Source organism: Trichosurus vulpecula, chromosome 3 (genome assembly GCF_011100635.1).
Source record: "Trichosurus vulpecula isolate mTriVul1 chromosome 3, mTriVul1.pri, whole genome shotgun sequence".
Taxonomy (NCBI): Eukaryota; Metazoa; Chordata; class Mammalia; order Diprotodontia; family Phalangeridae; genus Trichosurus; species Trichosurus vulpecula.
The window spans coordinates 328,166,263-328,187,409 of NC_050575.1; the positions used below are offsets into that span (position 1 = coordinate 328,166,263).

The 21,147-nt window shown below is 38.8% G+C and overlaps 1 pseudogene; it reads left to right on the forward strand.

Moving 5' to 3' along the window:
* Window positions 1-17,458: 17,458 nt before the first annotated feature.
* The window catches only part of LOC118842558, a 73,454-nt pseudogene continuing 69,765 nt past the window's right edge, over window positions 17,459-21,147 (forward strand).

Here is a 21,147-nt window from a genome sequence, read left to right on the forward strand (position 1 = left end):
GGACAAGACTTTCCATCTCTTGGTTCTAGGCATTGTCTCTGGCTGTCCCTCAAGCCTGGACCACTCTCTCTCATCCACTCTGACTACTTACCTTCATGCTTACTTTAAGTCCCAACTAAAATCCCACCTTCTACCGGAAGCCTTTTCCAACTCCTCTTAATTCCAGTGCCTTCCTTCTTTCAATTATTTCCTATTTATTCTGTATATGGCTTGAGACATGTGTATATATGTACACACACACACACACATACACACATATTTGTTTTTATGTCTCCCCCATTAGATTGTAGGCTCCTCGAGGTAAAGAACTGTCTTTGCCTCTTTTTGTATCTCTAGTATGTAGCACAGTGTCTAGCACATAGTAGGCACTTAATTAATGTTAATTGATTTATTGATTGATAAATGGAAAGATGGCACTTACTTCTTGATGAGACAAATAAAGGAGTTGGTGGAATTGCCTTTATTGTGCATACAAAGACAATAAGAAATATCATTTCATGGGACATTTGGTCATCTCATATTGCAAAGCTCATTATAATTATTTGCAAAAAGACCAGTCAATCAACCAAAAAGCATTCATTAAGGGCTTACTAGGCATCAGGCACTGTGCTAAGCCCTGGGGATACAAACAAAACAAAACAAAACCTGGCAAAAACAGTCCATCTCCTCAAGGAGCTCACATTCAAATGGGAAAGAGACAACATTTAAATAAGTTGTTGTCTGGATGACATATACAGATTATAAATGGGAGGTAATTTCAGAGAGAAAGGTGCTCATAGCTAGGTCACTGGCAAAAGGTCTCCTGCAGCAGGTTGTATTCCAGCAGTGACTTGATTCTTGAATTTCACTAGGCAGTGAAACCTAGAGACAAAGCTAAGGAAGGAAAGAACTCCAGGCATGAGGGACAGCCGGTCCAAAGGCACAGGCGTATCATGTTCAAGAAACACCGAATAGGCCACTGTAGCTGGATCACAGAGTGCATAGAGGGTTGTGAAGTTTAGGAAGGGGCCAGATTGTGAAGAGCTGTGAGTGCCCATGGATGGTGATTGAACTCATATGAGCTAATAAGATCACTATCTTACTGAAGACCTAGGAAGGTCCAGAATACCAAAGTTTCTCATGAGGAAACATTGAACTCACAACCAAGCAGTAAAGCAAGCTAGCTTTATTGAGGGGACATGCATACAATATGAAGTCAGGGAAGATGAAGGAAACTGGTAAGTTCCACTAGACCTCTGGGTAGAATTGAGCACCATGGTGAGCCCTGGAGAAAGTGGAGGCATTATCTCTCTCCCCAACCAGTAAAAACTCTGGTGGGTTTTTATTGGGTTCTTATCTGGGTCTAGTAGGACCAAGCATTGGGGGAAGGGAGCAAGGATTCTGGACCTTGAAGCTGTGTGTTGACTTGTGTTAATGAGAGGAAGGAAGACTCTTGAGGAACTGCAGGCTAGTTTATATTCAAACTATCCACCAGTGGAAAGTAGATTTGGGCCATTAGTGGGTTGAGAAGGTGACTATTTCCCTTGTACTAAGTAAAATAGTAGAGGAAAAAGAGAAAAAGGCTCAGGACAGAATGCTGGAGGAGACCCAAGGTTAGTGCCCCATTATATGGATGAAGAATAAGCAAAGGACCCTGAGGAGTGGTCAAAGAGATAGAAGGGGAAGCAGAAGAGAGAGAGAGACAGAGAGAGAGAGACACACACACACACACAGAGAGAGAGAGAGAGACAGAGAGAGAGAGAGAGAGAGAGAGAGAGAGAGAGACAGAAGCAGAGAGACAGAGAGAGAGACAGAGAGAGAGACAGAAAGACAGAGAGAGACAGAGACAGAGAGAGACAGAGAGAGAGACAGAGAGACAGAGAGAGACAGAGAGACAGAGAGAGACAGAGACAGAGACAGAGAGACAGAAACAGAGAGACAGAGACAGAGACAGAGACGGAGAGCAGTGTCATGAAAACTACATAGTATCTAAAATGAGAGGGTGCTCAACTGTCAAATGGTTGAGAGAAGGCAAGTAGGATAAAATTGAGAAAGGCCGTTAGACTTGGCAATGGAGAGATCATTGGTAACTTTTCAGAGAACAGTTTCAGTTGAAAGACAAAGTTGGAATCCAGATTGCCAGGAGTTTAGAGGACAATGAAAGGAGGGGAAGCAGAAGCACCTAGTATAGATGGCTCTCTCAAGGGGCTTATCTGAGAAGGGAAGGAGAGACATGGGATGATAGCTACCAAGAATGATAGGTGAAATGATGATTATTTTTTAAGAGTGAGGGGAAGCATGGATGTATTTGGTAGATAGTAGAAAAGAAGCTAATAGGTGGGGAGAGATTGATGATAAGTAAGTGGAGATGATCGAGGAAATAATCTTTTGTAAAAAGTAGGAATATAATTGCAATTTATGTGCAGAACCAAGGTTACAGAAAAACTATCAATCTGTAAAGATTTCTAAAACAAACTTTTCTATCAATAGCAAAGAACCTTTTCCTTTTTCTTATAATAATAATGTCATAAAGAAATTTATTTTAAAACAATTCTGTGGTATACATATAATTTTACCATTTATTTTTTTCTTTTCTTTCTTTTTTTTGATATTTTAAAAATTTATTTAATATATTTAGTTTTCAGCATTGATTTTCACAAGAGTTTGAATTACAAATTTTCTCCCCATTTCTACCCTTGCCCTCACTCCCAGATGGCGTATATTCTGGTTGCCCTGTTCCCCAGTCAGCCCTCCCTTCTGTCACCCCACTCCTCTCCCATCCCCTTTTCCCTTCCTTTCTTGTAGGGCAAGATAAATTTCTATACCCCATTGCCTGTGTATCTTATTTTCTAGTTGCATGCAAAAACTTTTTGAACATCTGTTTTTAAAACTTTGAGTTCCAATTCTCGCCCCTCTTTCCTTCCCACCCACCCTCCCAAAGAAGTCAAGCAATTCAACATAGGCCACATGTGTATCATTATGTATAACCCTTCCACAATATTCATGTTGTGAAAGACTAACTATATTTTGCTCCTTCCTAACCTATCCCCCTTTATTGAATTTTCTCCCTTGACCCTGTCCCCTTTCGAAAGTGTTTGTTTTTGATTACCTCCACCCCCATCTGCCCTCCCTTCTATCATCCACCCCCCCCTTTTTAATCTTCTTCCTTCTTTCCTGTGGGGTAAGATACCCAATTGAGTATGTGTGGTATTCCCTCCTCAGGTCAAATCTGATGAGAGCAAGATTCATTCATTCCCCCCTTACCTGCCTTCTCTTCTCTTCCTACAGAACTGCTTTTTCTTGCCACTTTTATGTGAGATAATTTACCCCATTCTATCTCTCCCTATCTCCCTCTCTCAATATATTCCTCTCTTATCCCTTAATTTGATTTTATTTCTTTTAGATATCTTCCCTTCATCTTCAACTCACCCTGTGTCCACTCTCTCTCCATATATCTATATATCTATACACACACATACATATATACATACATACACACTCACTTATATATATATATATACACATAAACATATATATATATATATATATATATATATATATATATATATATATATGCATATTCCCTTCAGCTACCCTAATATTGAGGTCTCATGAATCATACACATCATCTTTCCATGTAGGAATGTAAACAAAACAGTTCAACTTTAGTTAAGCCCCTTGCAATTTCTTTTTCTTGATTACCTTTTCATGCTTCTCTTGATTCTTGTGTTTGAAAGTCAAATTTTCTATTCAGCTCTGGTCTTTTCACTGAGAAAGCTTGAAAGTCCTCTATTTTATTGAAAATCCATATTTTGCCTTGGAGCATGATACTCAGTTTGCTGGGTAGGTGATTCTTGGTTTTAATCCTAGCTCCATTGACCTCCGGAATATTGTATTCCAAGCCCTTTGATCTCTTAATGTAGAAGCTGCCAGCTCTTGGGTTATTCTGATTGGGTTTCCACAATACTCAAATTGTTTCTTTCTGGCTGCTTGCAGTATTTTCTCCTTGATCTGGGAGCTCTGGAACTTGGCGACAATATTCCTAGGAGATTTCTTTTTGGGATCTATTTGAGGAGGCGATCTGTGCTTTCTTTCAATTTCTATTTTGCCCTGTGGCTCTAGAATATCAGGGCAGTTCTCTTTGATAATTTCTTGAAAGATGATATCTAGGCTCTTTTTTTGATCATGGCTTTCAGGTAGTCCAATAATTTTTAAATTATCTCTCCTGGATCTATTTTCCAGGTCAGTGATTTTTCCAATGAGATATTTCACGTTGTCTTCCATTTTTTCATTCCTTTGATTCTGTTTTATAATATCTTGATTTCTCATAAAGTCACTAGCTTCCACTTGCTCCAATCTAATTTTTAAGGTAGTATTTTCTTCAGTGGTCTTTTGGACCTCCTTTTCCATTTTGCTAATTCTGCCTTTCAAGGCATTCTTCTCCTCATTGGCTTTTTGGAGCTCTTTTGCCATTTGAGTTAGTCTATTTTTTAAGGTGTTGTTTTCTTCAGTATATTTTTCGGTATTTTTTTTGGGTCTCCTTTAGCAAGTCATTGACTTGTTTTTCATGGTTTTCTTGCATCCTTCTCATTTCTCTTCCCAATTTTTCCTCTACTTCTCTAACTTGCTTTTCCAAATCCTTTTTGAGCTCTTCCATGGCCTGGGACCAGTTCATGTTTTACTTGGAGGCTTTTGAAGTAGGCTCTTTGACTTTGTTAACTTCTTCTGTCTGTATGTTTTGGTCTCCTTTGTCACCAAAGAAAGAATCCAAAGTCTGAGACTGAATCTGGGTGCGTTTTCGCTACCTGGCCATATTCCCAGCCAACTAACTTGACCCTTGAGTTTTTCAGTGGGGTATGACTGCTTGTAGAGTTTAGAGAACTATGTTCCACGCTTGGGGGGATGCACCAGCTCTGCCACACAAGCACTCCTCCTTCCCCAAGAACCCCCAACCCGGACTGGACTTAGATCTTCAGCAGGCTCTGCACTCCTGCTCTGATCCACCACTTAATTCCTCCCACCAGGTGGGCCTGGGGCCGGAAGCAACTGCAGCTGTACTTCTGTAGCTGCCACATCTTCACTGCCCCCGGGGTGGTAGCCTAACCACGAACTCTTTCCACTCCTGCAGCTTTTCCCACTAACCTTCCCTGTTGTATTTGGTGTTTGTGGGTTGAGAAGTCTGGTAACTGCTGCAGCTCACTGATTTAGGGTGCTAGGGCACACTCCGCCCAGCTCATGTTCTCGTAGGTCTGTGCCGCTCACGCTGGGCTCTGCTCTGCTCTGCTCTGCTCCCAGCTCCCTGCCGGATAGACCTCGCCCAGAGACCATTCAGGCTGTCCTGGGCTGGAGCCCTGCTTCCCTCTGTTCTTTTGTGGGTTCTGCAGTTCTAGAATTGGTTCAGAGCCATTTTTATAGGTTTTTGGAGGAACTCAGCGGGGAGCTCATGCTAGTCCCTGCTTTCCAGCTGCCATCTTTCCAAAGAACCCTTTCCATTTGGACCTTAACCTCAAAGTACCCAATATGCTGCATGAAGAAATAGAAAAGGCATGCATATGCATACACACATACTCACATATACCCACATGCACAGACAAAGATGCTAATAGCATCTAGACTAGATCAGGTAGAGGAAGTCTATGCTGGAGATGACATAATTTTTAAGGCATTGAAGGATCAGTTCTCAAGGCATCTGAAAGAAGAGTGGGATTTTTAGGGGAAAAAATCTCAGCTCTGACTATTATCAAAACAAGACAAATAAGAAAATATAACCAACTACTGATGCATGTATCTACTTTCCCAGCTTTACACATTTTTAATAATAATCATCCATGTGCATATTGAGGGCATACTTAAGAGGCAGACCTTTAAAAATTGTATTCTTTAGAAGATTGCCTATTCAAATTCACATAGTTGACTGGAAGGTACGGAGTATCTAAGACCCCACCAACAGTACCTATTAATGAACAAACACAAAAAGCATTCACGTTATTAGAGCAAAATGTTATCTTAAAAGCTTTCCTCTTACAAGGTCTTTCCATGTGTCAAAATTATGTAAGATTCCTTGAAAGAAGTAACAACAGAAGCAACTTTGTTGAGCCATCTGATGACATATCAAACAAGACATAAAACAGGATGTGTTTGTTAACAGTGTTTGCAATAGGTGTGGAATACATCTAGTGTAAAGACCAAATGAGAGAGGATCCCTAGAGATGGTGATGTCCTCCTGATGCTTCTGTGTATGACATTGTGTATACTTACTGCATAGAGCCCCAGAACATCATAGGACTTCCCAATCAGGGATGGGTAACCTTCGGCTTTGAGGCCCCTGTGACCTAGACTATATCCATAATCTCTCAAAGGAGTTCAACTATCCAAAAAGGAAAAACCAAATGGATGAAGAATGTTTTTTGCATATTTTGTATTGCAAATCGTATTATGAAGTTTGATGGACAGCCCGTATAGGTCAGCACGTTTATCTTGGTCAGATATTGTTGTGAGACAATGAACTAGACCCAGAATTGAACAGCAAAAAAAGATTAAGTTGGATTGCTTAGGGGGAATTGTTCAGCGCTTTTAATGGCCCTCACTTGTCCCTGAAGCAAAGGCCCACCTTTCTAAGAATAATACTTTTCTGGGTATGTTGTAAGATGTGGAAAACAACAATTTTTGAAAAATTAAAGTTTTGTTTTAGAAAATAACTTATGGAAATTATATTAAACATTTATATAAATAATGATACTTGCTTAATAATTATTTATATTTCAATTGATTTCAATGCTTAAAGTACCATTTATTTTCAGTTTCTCCAACTAAGTCCATGTTATGAACCTTTGTCCAATCACTTTCTCATTTAATGGTAGTGTGTTATCTATCTACCTGATTTTGTTTTCATATTATTTCATAATGTTTTCCCCCCAATTTTCTTAATAATCTGTATATTTGTCATCTTAATCACTTTATATGTTATGCTTTTATGTTACTATACCACGGTGGAATTAGGCATTCTCTTATTGTTGGACATTTGGTTGCTTCAAGTTATTTACAGGTACACCTATTGAAAATACTTTACTTTTTTATTGTTTTTGATGCTGTTGGAATGTGACTGACAAAGGAATTTTTGGGTCAAAGGGCATAATTATTGGTAACTTTTACTGTATCATTGTACAGTATTACTCCTCATAAATATTCTACAAGTTTAAAATATCACCGGTATTAGTTTTACTACAACATTGCCAATATCGAGGGTTTTTTATTTTTAATTATTCTTGCCAATTTGATGAATGGAATGTCAAAGTTATTTTGAGGTTCACATTTCTTTGGTTACTAGTGAGGATAAGCATTTTTCAAGTGGCTATTAACAATTTGTTTTCTTTTTTTGAAAATTATCTTCATGTCCTTTGATTATTTATCTTGTATGGACTAAATGACTTACGATTTTTAAAAATAGTTCCTTATAGATGATGGACATCACATTCTTGTTATTTATATTTTCTATAATCCTTTTCTCCAGCTTCTTGTTTTTCTTTCGTTTAATGGTTATTTTTAGTTCTATGGAAGTTTTTATTTTACTATAGTCTAAAACATCATCTTGTCCCCAGAAATTTTTCTCATCTGTTGAATTGAAAGAAATTCATCTCCTTTGCATGACTGACAAAAATATTTCATTCCATTTTCTTCCATCTCTTTAAGAGCTGGCTTTCTTAAGTTTGATTCTTTCATCCAGCTGGAATTCATAGGGGCATATGGTGTTAGATGGGGGTCCAACTTCCTTCTCCACCAAATTGACAAGCATTTTTATCAAGAATATTTGTTAAATAATCAACTCGTTCCACCACTTTTTATTTTGGAAGGGGTTGTAAAACACTATTTCTTTGTATAAAATAGGTTGGATATCTATTGTGAACATTATATTCAATTGAGCCATTGCAATTTTTTTTTTTTTGCTAGCATCAGACAGCTTTGATAGTAACTGATTTGTAATGTTTTAAATTCTGAGTGTGCAAGATCCTCTTCATTAGCTCTTCTTTTTAGTATGTTACTTAATAATCCTTCCTGATTGTTTTTCCATATAAATTTAATTATTATTTGTCAGGTTCTTTAAAGAAGTTTCTTATATTTTGATGGGCATTACACTAAATATGCAATTAATTTGGGCATCATTGTTGTTTTTACTATTTTAGCCTGACCCATCTATGAACACTAATATGAACATGAACTGAGAGACAGACACACACACATACAGACAGAGAGACAGAGACAGAGAGAGACAGAGACAGACAGACAGACACATGCACACACAGAAAGAGAGAGAGAGAGAGAGAGAGAGAGAGAGAGAGAGAGAGAGAAGCATCAATAAAATAATAATAGTAAGAAATATACCTAGATGAAACAAAAAATTTTAGAAGGGGAATCAAAGTGGGCAGTTTTGTTACTATCTTATTAAACTTAATATAAACTTTAAAAAGTTACATATATATTACATACACACATACATGCCATTTCTTGATGATTTGTCTTATTTCTTCTCTGGAAATCAGGCTATTTAAATGATCAATTTCTCATGATGTAAGTTTTGGCAATTAATACTATTGGAGATAATTATCTCCAATATTTCTTTAAATTCTCTGATTTGTCAGAATATATCTCTGTAAAGTAATCCCTAATTATATTTTAAATTTCTTTTTTGTGTTTTTTTTTGTTGCTTGTTTGTTTCCACTTGTAATTTTAATGATCTGAATTTCTTTCTCTTTTTCTCTCGATTAAATTTGCTAATGGTTTGTCAATTTGGTGGCTTTTTCAAACAGCTAATTCTTGGGTTTATTTGACATTTTAGTTGTTCCTCCCTTTTCTATTCTATTAATTTCAGTTCTTACATTAATAATCTCTCTCTTTCCTTTGGCTTATTGCTTTATTCCTTTCTAGTGTCATTAGGTACAAACCTAATTCATTTATTTTCTCCTTTTATATAGGCATTAAGTGATATAAATTCATCTCCAAAACTGTTTTGACTAAATTTCTTAGTTTTGAACATATTATTGTTATTGTCATTGTCTTTTAAAGAACCCATTATTTTTATTTTTTATTTAACCCAATAATTATTTAATAAATTGTTTTTCCTATATTTTGTCTAATGTTATTGTTATTTGATTCTAATTTTATTGCATTCCAATCTGAAAATACAACCTGGATAATTTTTGCCTTGGGTTTTCCTAGGATTTGATATGAAATCAGTTTTTGTGAGCATTCCATGTTATACTTTAAAAAATGTATATTCCTTGGCTCACCCATTTAATTTTATCCATTTATCTGTTCCAATTACGTAAGCAATTAAAATCTGTGATTTCTTTATTATTAACTTTTAAACAAGTTGTCATATTCTGATAAGAATGTTGAGGTCTCTTATGATTTATTATTGTTTCTATTTCCTCTCATATAGCTCATAATATTTTATTGATTTAACTATCAAGTTCTTTGGTGCATATCAATTGAAAATTGTCAAAAATTTGTTAGCTATTTTTCCATTCACTGTTCTAGAATGTCCTTATTTGTGCCTTTTGATAATTTCTAATTTTAATTCTATATTTTCAGATATCATTACGGCTACTCCTGCTCTTTTGAACTTTAATTGACCTGAGGGTTTTAGATCACCTTTTTAATTTTAATTTAGGTATTTTTAGAAATTTTTTGATTAAATGTCTTTCTGGCAAGCAACATATTGATGGATTTTGTTTCTTGGTTCATTTTGTAATTCTTTTTTCTCAATGTAAAATTTATACCATTTGTATTTAATGTAATAAGTGATGTGGTTTTGGTCATTTTCTTCTTATTGTTAAAGATGTAGTTCAGAGAAAGTGAAGCCTACCTTAATCTTCTATAATTGTTTCAACTGTTTAATGCTAGCAAGTAAACAAGTAATATTTATGGTTTTTAGATATATTTAAATCTTCCTTGAGGTTTAATTTGATTATTATAGACAGAGGAGTTTTACCTTTGGCATTGCCAGATGTTTTTTCCTCTTCCCCCTCTCCTCCTTTTAAAATTGTTTTTTGTTTGTTATCTCTGTTAAATATCCATTTTGGTAAATATGTATGTATTTTAGTTTTCTTTAAAAATTTAGTTACCCATATACTTTAAAAATTAACCATATATTTTTGTCCAAAACAGTAGCTTGCTTTGTTTCTACTGCAATTAATAGATTTTGCATGCCTTAGTCTTACAGCTCTCTATATAGGAAATACACATGCAAAATCTTAATTTGAAGGAATTGTATAATGAAAAGATAATTGGATTTGGAAATATAGGACCTGGGTTCAAATATTAGTTCTGCCACTTACTACTTATGTAACTTTGGACAAAAGCTCCTTGAATATCAATTCTTCATCCTTTAAAGGGAGGGCTCTGGACTAGGTGGTCTCTAAGGTCTCTTCCATTTCTAAATCAATCACCCTTTATGGATATAGGGATATCCTTTATGGCTTTATGGATACAATCAGTTTTGTTGATCACTTATCATTTAGTCAGGTTGGATTTCCTTTCATGGTGCTTATAGGTGTCTCTTTAGTCATCAATTTTTATTAATGAATTCAATTAGGCTTACAGTTGAAAAATTAAAATTGAGGGTCACCCAAAGAGAAATGGAAATAAATGGTTATGATGGTCATAGATGGGCTAAAATACACTATCTAGGAAGAATTGTGTAAGAGAAGTGCCATGATGTAGGGTATCAGCAGAGAGATTTGTGTTGGAAAAGAAGGTGGGCTGATCATGTAGTGAGATTGAGGGATGATCAGTGGACAGCCTGAATCCCGTACAATGTCAAGGGCAGTTGCATAGACTATCAGTGAAGGATTATAAGAGTGTGTTGATAAGAGTTGCATAGGGTGAGCAGGCATGAATGTAGCTTTGATCCTCATTGATGGATGGGGTATCCATGTAAATGACATTACAGATTCACTACAGATGAAAACATAGATTATTGAAATATCAATGTATTTAGAAAGATAGAACATTAGATTTCCTAATTCTTTAATTTCAAATAGTGCTTTTAACATCTTCACAGGTCTTTTTATTATCTTAATTGATCACACAACAACCTTCTAAGGTAGTTATGATAACTCCCATTTAAATGAACTTTACAATTTACAAAACATTTTCTTCATAACTAGGAACATATGTGGTATAACATGTAGTATGTTTTACATATGTAGTATAAATATTTTTATATTTAACATTTGTAGTATAAATATTATTACCCCCATTTAAAGATGTGAAAACTGAGGCTTGGAGAGGTTAAGTAACTTGCCCAAGGTCTCATGGTCACCAAGTGGCAGATATGCCTCAGCTAACCCTTTTGTAATATTGGGGTAATAATACATTATCTATCTCAGAGTTACTATGAGGAAAGCTCTTTAAGGAACTCAAACTCTGAATAATTGGTTAACCAATACTGGTCCTGGAGAGCAGGCAATGAACATATCTCCCTCCTCTCAGGAGTGAGATGGGAAGCTATGAGGGCAACATTTTTCATACCTTGTCGGAGATGGTTAATGTATATTTTTTCAATAATTTTTGTTTGTTTGTTAGAGAGGAAGGCTCTTCAGTTTTGGTTAGGGGCTTATGGGGGCACATCCAAAATAACTGACTTGAAAAATCAAAGTGATCAAGAAACCTTTTTGTTTTTTTAAAGAAAGCACTTCACAATTTAGAAAGAATTGTAGAAATGAGTTATCATCATGAGTCAAAGAGCAGTGTCCTTATCCCTATGCCATAATTTATCCCATTTCCAAATGAGGGGAGGGAGTTAAATGGCCTGAGGTTAAATAGCCAAAAGAGAAGAACATTTTGGAACTGGAAGGATCATCTGTTCCTTAATGACCATCTCTGTCAACTTCTTATTTTTTAAGAGGGGTACCTTGATGCTCAGGGAGGTTACAGAACTTACCAAATATCTCACAACTAATTAGTGGGAGAGTCTGATTCTTAGTTCAACACTCTTTGCATTGCTTCATCTCACAGGGTTCCATGATTTCCATTAGTCTTCCTCTCTATTCTGGCTGTGAGACTTTGGTCAAGTCATTTCATTTTTTTTTTTTAACGCTTTGGTTACCTCATCTTTCAAATGAAGGGTTTAGACTAGATGATGATCTCTTGGGTCCCATCCAGCTCCGGTTTTAGACTGCTTGTGAGGAAAGCACTTTGTAAACCTGACAAGCACTATATCAAATATGAATTGTTTTTATAGCACGCTGCTAATCAGTGTTGCTATAGCATCTCTACACTAGCATTCTAGCCTCCTTCCTCCAAGCCCCAAACTTGTCAGTATGTTGGTAATGGAATGTCATTTTTGTTGGCAAGATGAAAGATGCAAATTCTCTGAACCATACATCACTCCAAAGGTAAGCAAAAATGAACCAAAAGCACATTATTTATCATGATGCTGAGAATATCGAAAAATTTTCATTTTCCTTCTGGGGAAGAAATCCCAGGATCTGACAAACATCAGTATGAATCTTGGTTATCTCTGAAATGACTTTACTCTTGGAAGCCGCCAAGTGTTTGGAGTCAGCTTAAGACTCAAACATCTTCTCAAAACAGTACAAAGCACCAGACCAGTGGAGTTGGGGATGGGGGAGGAAACACCTCTGGGCATTACTCTCTCAGAAATTCTTACATAAATAATTGCTGTACTGCCTTCAGGATAAGAGAATCATAGATTTAAAACTGGAAGGGATCTGACAGAACATCTAGTCTATTTTATTTACATTTAGGAAACTGAGATCTGGAGTTTATTTGGTTTGCCCAAGGCCACATAGGCAGTAAGTGGCAGAATCACAATTTGAACTTAGGTTTTAGGATTATAGTTCTGGACTAGGATGGCCATCAGAAGCCATCTCCAGGGGTTCTTACACTGGGCTTTGTGAACTTTTTCTTTTTTAAAATTACCCTATTTCAATAGAATGATTTTCTTTGTACTCCTATGTGATTTATTTGATGCATTTAAGAACATTATTCTGAGAAGGGTGGGGTCTATAGACCAGGCTGCCAAAGGCATTGACATACAAGAAGATTAAGAACCATGATCTAGCCCAACTCATCAATTTATAGATGGGGATGCCAAGGCCTGGGGAGGGTCACATGATTTGCCCAAGGTCACATAGGTACTGTTAGAGGTAGGATGTGAACCTAGATCCATTCACTCCAGAGCCTCTTTCTACTGTACCAGAGACAGCTGTTTAGTGCAGTTGACAGAGGAGTACTGGGCCTGGAGTCAGGAAGACAGCAGCTCAAATGATCTCAGGTGAGATATTTGTAAAAAGCACTTAGCGCATAGTAGGCATCATATAACTACTTATTCCCTTCCTTTCTCCTTACCATACTATATCCCCAATTTCATACTCTTAAGGATGGTTCCTTGTGCCCTTACTTTCTCCAGTCTGAAAGCTTAGGGCTTGTTTGAAAGGCTCCTTTTGATAACTGCTACCAGCAGAACTATCTGACCCTGGGTTTCTCTCACAAAGGCAGTGAGACATTGTGTATTTACCATCAGAAGATATAGATTTGAACCCTAGTAACTATCCATTTGATATTAAGCAATCCATTCCCCTGTCTGGCTCTCATTTTCTTCATTTATAAAATGAGAGGTTTAGACTAGATCAAACCACTACTAGCACTTTGGTACTGGGGAAAGAAGAATTGATCATGCCCTTCAGTCAATTTGTTATTTATGATGTGAAAACTCAAGAAGCAACTATGACAAATTTAGATGAGCAGAGGGGAAATTGGTCACTATAATGGTGTCTATGTTGCTGAAATAGTGCACATGTTAAATTTTGCACGCTTTAAATTTTGGTGCCCTGGATAAAGCCTCCAACTGTTTCACCCTAGTTATGGCTCTGGGATTAGATATTTTCTAAGGTCCCTTCCAACTCAAATCTGTGATCCTTTGACCTGGCTCTTTCCTGTGGAGAAAGGGAAACCACATAGGTCTTTCCAACATGTCTCTTATCCTGCTGACTTGAAATAAGCACACAACCTCTTTAGGTTTTAGAAGTGTTTTTACTGCTAGGAACTACAGGAAACCATGCAGGGATGTAAAATAAACAAAAAGGAAAAGTTACAAAGTCTTAACAGTTAGCTCTGCACTTTCATGCAAATGTAAGGAAGTTAAGCCTCGACTTTTTTTTTCCCCTTTAGCTTTCTCTGCTTTACTGGTTGAGTATTTCACTGAGCTCTGAAGTAATAGGGGAAAAAAGCATTGAACTTAAAATCAGAGAAGTGGATTTAAATGACAGCTCTGTTACTTACTACCTATATGTGACCCTTGGCAGAACACTGCATCTTTCTACAACTCAAGTTTTCTCAACTTGAAAACGAAGGGATTGAGTTAGATCACCTCTAAAACCCCTTTTAGCCTTGAATCTATGACCAGAGCTCTCCTTGAAGACTGCTGGCCGCAGTCCTGTCTGGGTTGAGTGCTGGATCTCAGGATCTCAGCCTGAAGGAAGATTTGGTTTGGCAAGGCTATTAGGTTTCTCAGTTCTTTCCAAAACTGCTCCCAATCTTATGCCTGGGTGTGTGGCATTGGCTTTGCCCAGGTACCCCTTATCTATTGCTCTCTCTGCCCTACTTGGTTCACCAAGATTCTTCCCGTGTATTGAGGACAATTGAAGTTGTCCCTCTCTCTCTTTTTGAAAATCTCAATAACTCTGGAGCCCCTTTTGAAACCCTGCCCTCACCTTTATCTCCTTAGACCCTTCCTTTCTGGCCTCCACATTTTCCTCAAATGGGTTTCTGCTTCACTTTCCAGTCACCCTCTTCATCCTTATTGGAGATCTCTGTGGCTGTGGCTCTTTTCAAGTCCTATCTCTTCCTTGCCTCATTCTTCTCTCTCCTGGTTAGAAAAGCAACATATACAGGGAACAGAGCACTAGATTGGAATCAGGAAGATGTGGATTTGAATCCTGACTCAGGTACTTATTAGCTATGGGAATCTAGGCAAGCAATTTCATTTTTCTGAGCCCCATCTGCAAAGCTGGGACAATAATTGCTCCAAACTTACGGGGTTGTTGTGAGGATCAAGTGAGATGATGTCTACAAGCCACTTTGCAGATTTGAGAGTAGTATATACACCCAGATCAGCTTTTTTTTTTTAACCAAGAAAATGCAGTAACTGACTCTTATGGTTATTTCTAGCCTTCAGGTAAAACTTGTTTCCTTCCCCTTTTATTTGTAGCTTTTGTTTCTCAACCCAAACTATGTCGTGAATGGCTAAACTATCTAAATTCTTTATTCCAGACCACTCTCCTCTCAGTGGCCTTAGCAAGCATCTCTTGGCAGGGCCAGGGGCAGAGGCAGAATGCCAGAGAGAAGGAGACCTTTAGTTGAGAGGAACAGGCTGTAAGGGTCTCCTACTTTTTTTGTTTTAAAGTTTATAGGTCTTAAGAAATAAAGATCTTTGGTAACAAAAGCTTTGTGAATCAGTGAATATTTGTCCTGGACTGTTTCTGGGCTATGGATTGGCAGTTAGGAAACAGTACTGTTTTAAGCTAACCCTTAAGCCTGTCTCCACTTGGATTGTTGGTGTTTCATTAGATGCCATTCTTTAATGTAAGCTTCTTTTATGTTTTCAAACCTATCTTCCCTGGGATCACTTTTTTATAGTAGGGACTGAATAAATGTTGATTGATTGACTGATAGATTGGTTCTCCACTAGGGGCAGCTAAGTTGTCTGGTGAATAGAACACTGGCATTGGAGTCAGGGAAAGCTACGTTACCTTGAGCAAACTTAAGCTCTTATCCTCATTTTCCTAATCTGTAAAATTAAGTATATTAATAGTGCCTCTCATCAGATAGTTGTGGGGAGCAAATTGGATAAGATTTATAACATGTTTTGCAAACCTTAACTAGCAACATAAACGTTAGCTATTCCCAGTTCTCATCTGAGGGACCCCTCTTCCTCTCAGCTCATTTGCAGACCAAAAATGATCGACAGGTCTTAGGTTCAGCATGTTTGTGTGGCTAAAGTCACCAGTTCTACACATTTGCCAGGCTTCATTGAAAGACTTCACTGAGGTGATCTTCCTTCTTCCACTCCTCTCCTCTCCTTTTTTCCTTCCTCTTTTTTCACCCATCCTCAGCATGAGACAGAATTCTCCGAGTTTCAACAGCACAAGTTTATGTGAGAAAAAATGTAATGGTCAGAGTAATAATAGGTGTTTCCCATTGATGGCAAAAGAAGGTCCATTTTCCCACTCACCATATTTGCCAAACCATCTAGGAGCTCTGACACTAGAATCCAGAGAGAGACTTGGATTGTGATATCAGTCGATAGCTCTGAAATCCACTACCCTTTCTCTTTTGAAAAAGCCCAGCTTTATGACTCTTTCAGGAACTATGGTAGAGGAGGTAATAGAACTTAACTGGGGGATGATTGAGGAAAGTTCTTATGTTTTTGGTTCTTGACTCCAAGTCAATGTGTTTTTGTAATTGTGTCTTTAAGCTTTTCCACATGTGCCCCAAGGCCTATCGGTGAGTGCATTTTATAAACTGGAAAAATGAATAAAAAAGACCCAGAAGGGAAACACCAGAAGTAGTGTGAAGGGAAAAGTGTTAGTTCCCCTGTACCTCCCAGCTAGACCTGACCTCCATTTGTGGGGGTCCCAGGGTCAGGTTTATTTGACTTTATGGGTAAAACATGAAATCTTCTGTCATAGAAGGTTTGATTGGATTCATATTTATGCTGCTCCATTCAGCATTAATTAACTTCAGGAAGGTAAAAAGTGTTCTTTTTCCTCCTCAGCTATCCGGCTCCGCAAACCCCGTCTTTGACATGCTGACCTGTAGGTGCTGGATTGATGAAGCTGAGAATGTGTAAGGTCTCATGCACAAAGGCCTCATCAGCCGTTTCAAAAATACTTTTTGCCAGAAACAGTGCCGTAACAAGTACAGGGTGCTGGGGCCAGCCTTGTTGGGTTTGCAAAGCGAGGAGTATGGACCCTGGACTCCATATTTTAGTTTATAATGTAGGGCATGAATCCTGAAGCAAGGCTCCATTTTCGTCTCTTCATGGTTTTGTGCCAAGCCAAATGATTTCGGGGGAATGGCGCTAATGGAAAAACAATCACTCCAAATTGTTTTAAAATCATCATAGCAGAGATGCAAAAATATGAAAGGTGACATATATAGGAAGGATTTCTTCCAGGAAATGATCACGCGGGCTGATTTAGGTGAGAGGAAGGGAAATGGGGTCTGATGGAGTTTTCCAAGTGCATGGGAACATTTATGCTTGTAAGGTTCTCAGACTTTACAGACCCTCTATAGGCAGCACCTGTAGACAAATGGTCAGCCTGGCGAAAGGATGCCCACTCTCCTGGCTCCACTGAGTGGGAATGTAGATGGCTCTTAGGGATGAAGCTGTAGCTGTGGATGATAGAGCTGGACTAATGGACTGTCTCTCCTACCAATACAATCTTGAACGGCGATGTCTGGTCATTCCCCTCGGGTTGAGGACAACATGAGCCCACAGGTGGGTTCCTCTTATTTTGTGGTTAGCATGGTTGCATGACTCCAGCCATCTCCTTGAAGAGATCCAGTGTTTGGATGCCAAGCCTGGTTTGTGGTCATGGTGTGATTATTTTGAGGACCCCAGACCCTTTATAACTTTCTCACTCCTTCCTGATCAGACAGCTGAACGGCACGCTGGAGCCAACTTGAGCCAGCTTATGAGAGCCAATTGTTCAATTTTTAGTGTGAGCATTTACACTTCGGAAACACTACAAATTGGGGTTTGATTTTGTTTTGTTGATTGTCTAGATTTAGAAAATGATGGAGAAAGCTTTAATGGGCTGATTCAACTTAAAAGTGGAATGTGCCATATTGCTCACCCTCCCCCAGATGGTTGTTAATGTTAGCCACCATCACACCCTGCTGAAGGCACCTTGGAGACCAGAGGATCTCTCTAGAGGTCTCAGAGAGCTCTCCAATTCAGGGCTGTTTCCTCCATACCATTCCATTTGTCATCTACTCCAGTCTTTTCAGAGAAGGGTGATGAAGCCTAGAAGGAGAGAGAGGATTTGTTTAAGACATAAGTAGCAGAATGAGCACTGAAAGCTAGGTTCTCCTGATGGCAATCTAGCTCTCTTTCCTCTAACCCACTTTACCCACTTTATCCTTTCTGTCCAGTGAACAATGGAAACAAGTGGCCGGGGAAGTGAGGTGCAAGGCAAGGACCAGCTAGCATTAAGCAGACAATCCAGGAAGACTTCCCAAAAAGAGTGAGCCTTGATTGGATTTGGCAGGCAGGGAGATGAGGGCATGCCCATGTAAAGCTGAGGTTTACGCATAGAAACAGTCAGTTCAGATTAAGGGTGTCCCTGAATCTGGTGGAGGCTCTGATCTTGCAGGGTATCTAAACTCTGCTCAGAGGGGTGTGAGAAAGTTCCCATAAGGAAAAAGGAATAATATCCATTGAAAGTTCTTGAGAGGGTCTGAGAAAAGTGGGAGTGGGAGCCCAAATCAGGATTTATCCTCTCTCATAGGATCCAGATTTGGATGAAATCTGAAAGATCACCTTGCCTGACCTGAAACTCAGAGAAAGGATTTGCTCAGAATCACAAAGGCATAGAGTGAGAGGCTTAATACTAAGTAAATGGGAGTTGTTATCCTGAGGTCACTGACTTACAACAGGGAATTTTCCTGGGATCCCTGGAATATGAGGTTTTATTGTGGGGCCCCTTTATGTCTCCAGAACCAGAATTACCATCGGAACATCAGAAATTTGCCCCAAGGCACCAAAATATGATAAGCATGCTACCTCTTCCCGGGGCTAACATGTGATTGTGGGAAGAAACAAATACTTCCTCCCCATGGTGGTTACCCTGAGAGGTCTATGGAAGACTGAGTTGCAGAAGACTGGGAAACGTGCCATTTGAAAGTCTGAGAACTAGGAGGAGAAAATGCAGCCATCAGCCCTCATCCAGCCTGGCCTGTCACCTCTCCTTGCCCATCAGGGTCGGGTCACTGTCATTCCTCTTTCCCTGGGGCCAGGCTTTCCTCACTGCTACATTGGTATAACTATACCAGACAGGGCAGACTGCTGGTATATTTCCTGGCCTGGGGATTGCATCAGGCAAGATCCCTTGGACCAGAGGCAGTGGTGATCTAGGACTTCTCTCTTCCTCCACTCTGCTTCTCACTGAACTGAATTTTCCCCTGGTGCTAGAATTCCTAGTTATAGCTCTGTGCATCTGCAGGCTTGGGGCCTGTGACTCTCACCAGCTATTTTGTAGCTATCAGAGGGAGGAAGGGCAACATTCTGTGATGAGCTATGACTCCCCAAGTTTTGTCTGAAATGGAGCGATCTGAATCCTTACCTTAACTTGAGAACAGGTGGGTGTACAATGGAGAACTAGAAAATTAGCAAGCTATTTAGCTCTTCTCACTCCTTTCTTGTTCCTTACATTCCTTATCTTTTTCTTGTCTTGTGACCTGGAAGACACTGTCAATATTTAGGACCTTGGCACCAGCTTGGAAGCCCCTCTCACCATAACTTACAGCATTGTTACTGACCTCTCAGGAGGTGACTTGCCTTAGGGAATACCACATGCCAATAGGTTCTAGCCTTCCTAGGTAGGTTTCCAAAGCCTGTCTGACTTCAATGATTTTTTTTCTTAATTAAACTTTAATAAGAAGTTTACATTCAGTAGGATGTAAACTTCTTCCTTTAGGGAAGATATGATTTTTTTCATTGTGTTCCTAGCATCTACTGGTTCTTGCCTGTAGTAAATGCTTAAGAAGTGTTTGTTGAGTTGAGTTGAATGTCCCTTCCTCAGACCCACATTTTCTATTGCCAAGCAGTAAGAATTCCATTTCCCAGTTTATGGAATTCCTTTCTTGCCCATATCTGGTCTAATTCCTTTTAAACTCTGGGCATGAAGTTGGTGCTGTGTTGCTTGTGTTCTAAATGGGTATTAATGATGAAACTTCTCTTTAGCAGAATGAGAGGCTTCTGAAAAAAGGGGGACAGAAGGAGTGTGGCAGGACCTCAACACTGGATTCACTTCTCTGGCATCAGTAGAGGTTAGGGATAAGGAGAAATACTAGTCAGGTGGAGGGATATCTACAGGTTGGGTTTAGTGCCTTATCTCACATCAGGATTAACTACTTAACCTTGGAGTATGTTGAATTATGGAGATGAAGAGAATATAGTTTAAAGAGCACTGTGCCTGAAGTTAGAGATATGGGTCCAGATCTAAGCTCATGCTTCTTTGGTCTTGGTTTCTTCATCTGTTGAATAGGGTTAAATTATACCCTCACTATTTATTTCACTAGTGTGTTGGGAGGAAAAAGAAGGAATGTGTGAAAAGCATTGTGTAATTCTTGAAGTGCTATATAGTAACGATAATTGCCATTTCTAAAGTGAGTAAAGCTTGCAAAGGGCTTTACATATGTCATCTGAACTTCATGGAAATCTTACAGGTATTACTGGCCCCATTGTATAGTTGAGGAAGCTGAGGTTGAGAGGCCTCAGACTTGGCCAAAGGCAGCCAATAAGTGTCAGAAGTAGGATTCTAGCCCAAGTCTTCCTAACTTCAAAAACATTACTCATCCTTTCTGTTCTGCTGCCTTTCTCTCTGCCTATCCAATCTTTGCCCTCCTTCATGGGCCAGTTCAGCCAATTCATCTTCTCTGGGGTGCCTTCCCCAACACTTCCAACCCATGTTAACCTCCTTCACTAGAACTCTCACAACATTTATTACCTATATCATTCATCTTAGTACTTGTGTTGTTAATTCAATGTTTTATGGGTACCTTTTGCCTTCTCAATTCCAGGGTGAGCCCATATCTTGAATTTCTTTGTATTTTGCATAGTGCCTAATTGGGCAATTTGTACACGGCTGGAACTCAATAATATGTATTTTTTAGTGAAAGTAGTTATGCCCTGGTGTTTCTTTCTCTTTTTTCTCTTCCCTCTCCTCTCTCCTCTCACCTCTCACCTGTCTCCTCTCTCTCTCTCTCTCTCTTCTCTCTCTCTCTCTCTTCCTCTTCTCTCTCTCTCTCCTCTCTCTCTCTCTCTCTCTCCTCCTCTCTCTTCTTCCCCTCTCTCTCTCGCTCTCCTCTCCTCTCTCCTCTCCTCCATCTCTCTCTCCTCTCTCCTCTCCGCTTTCCTCT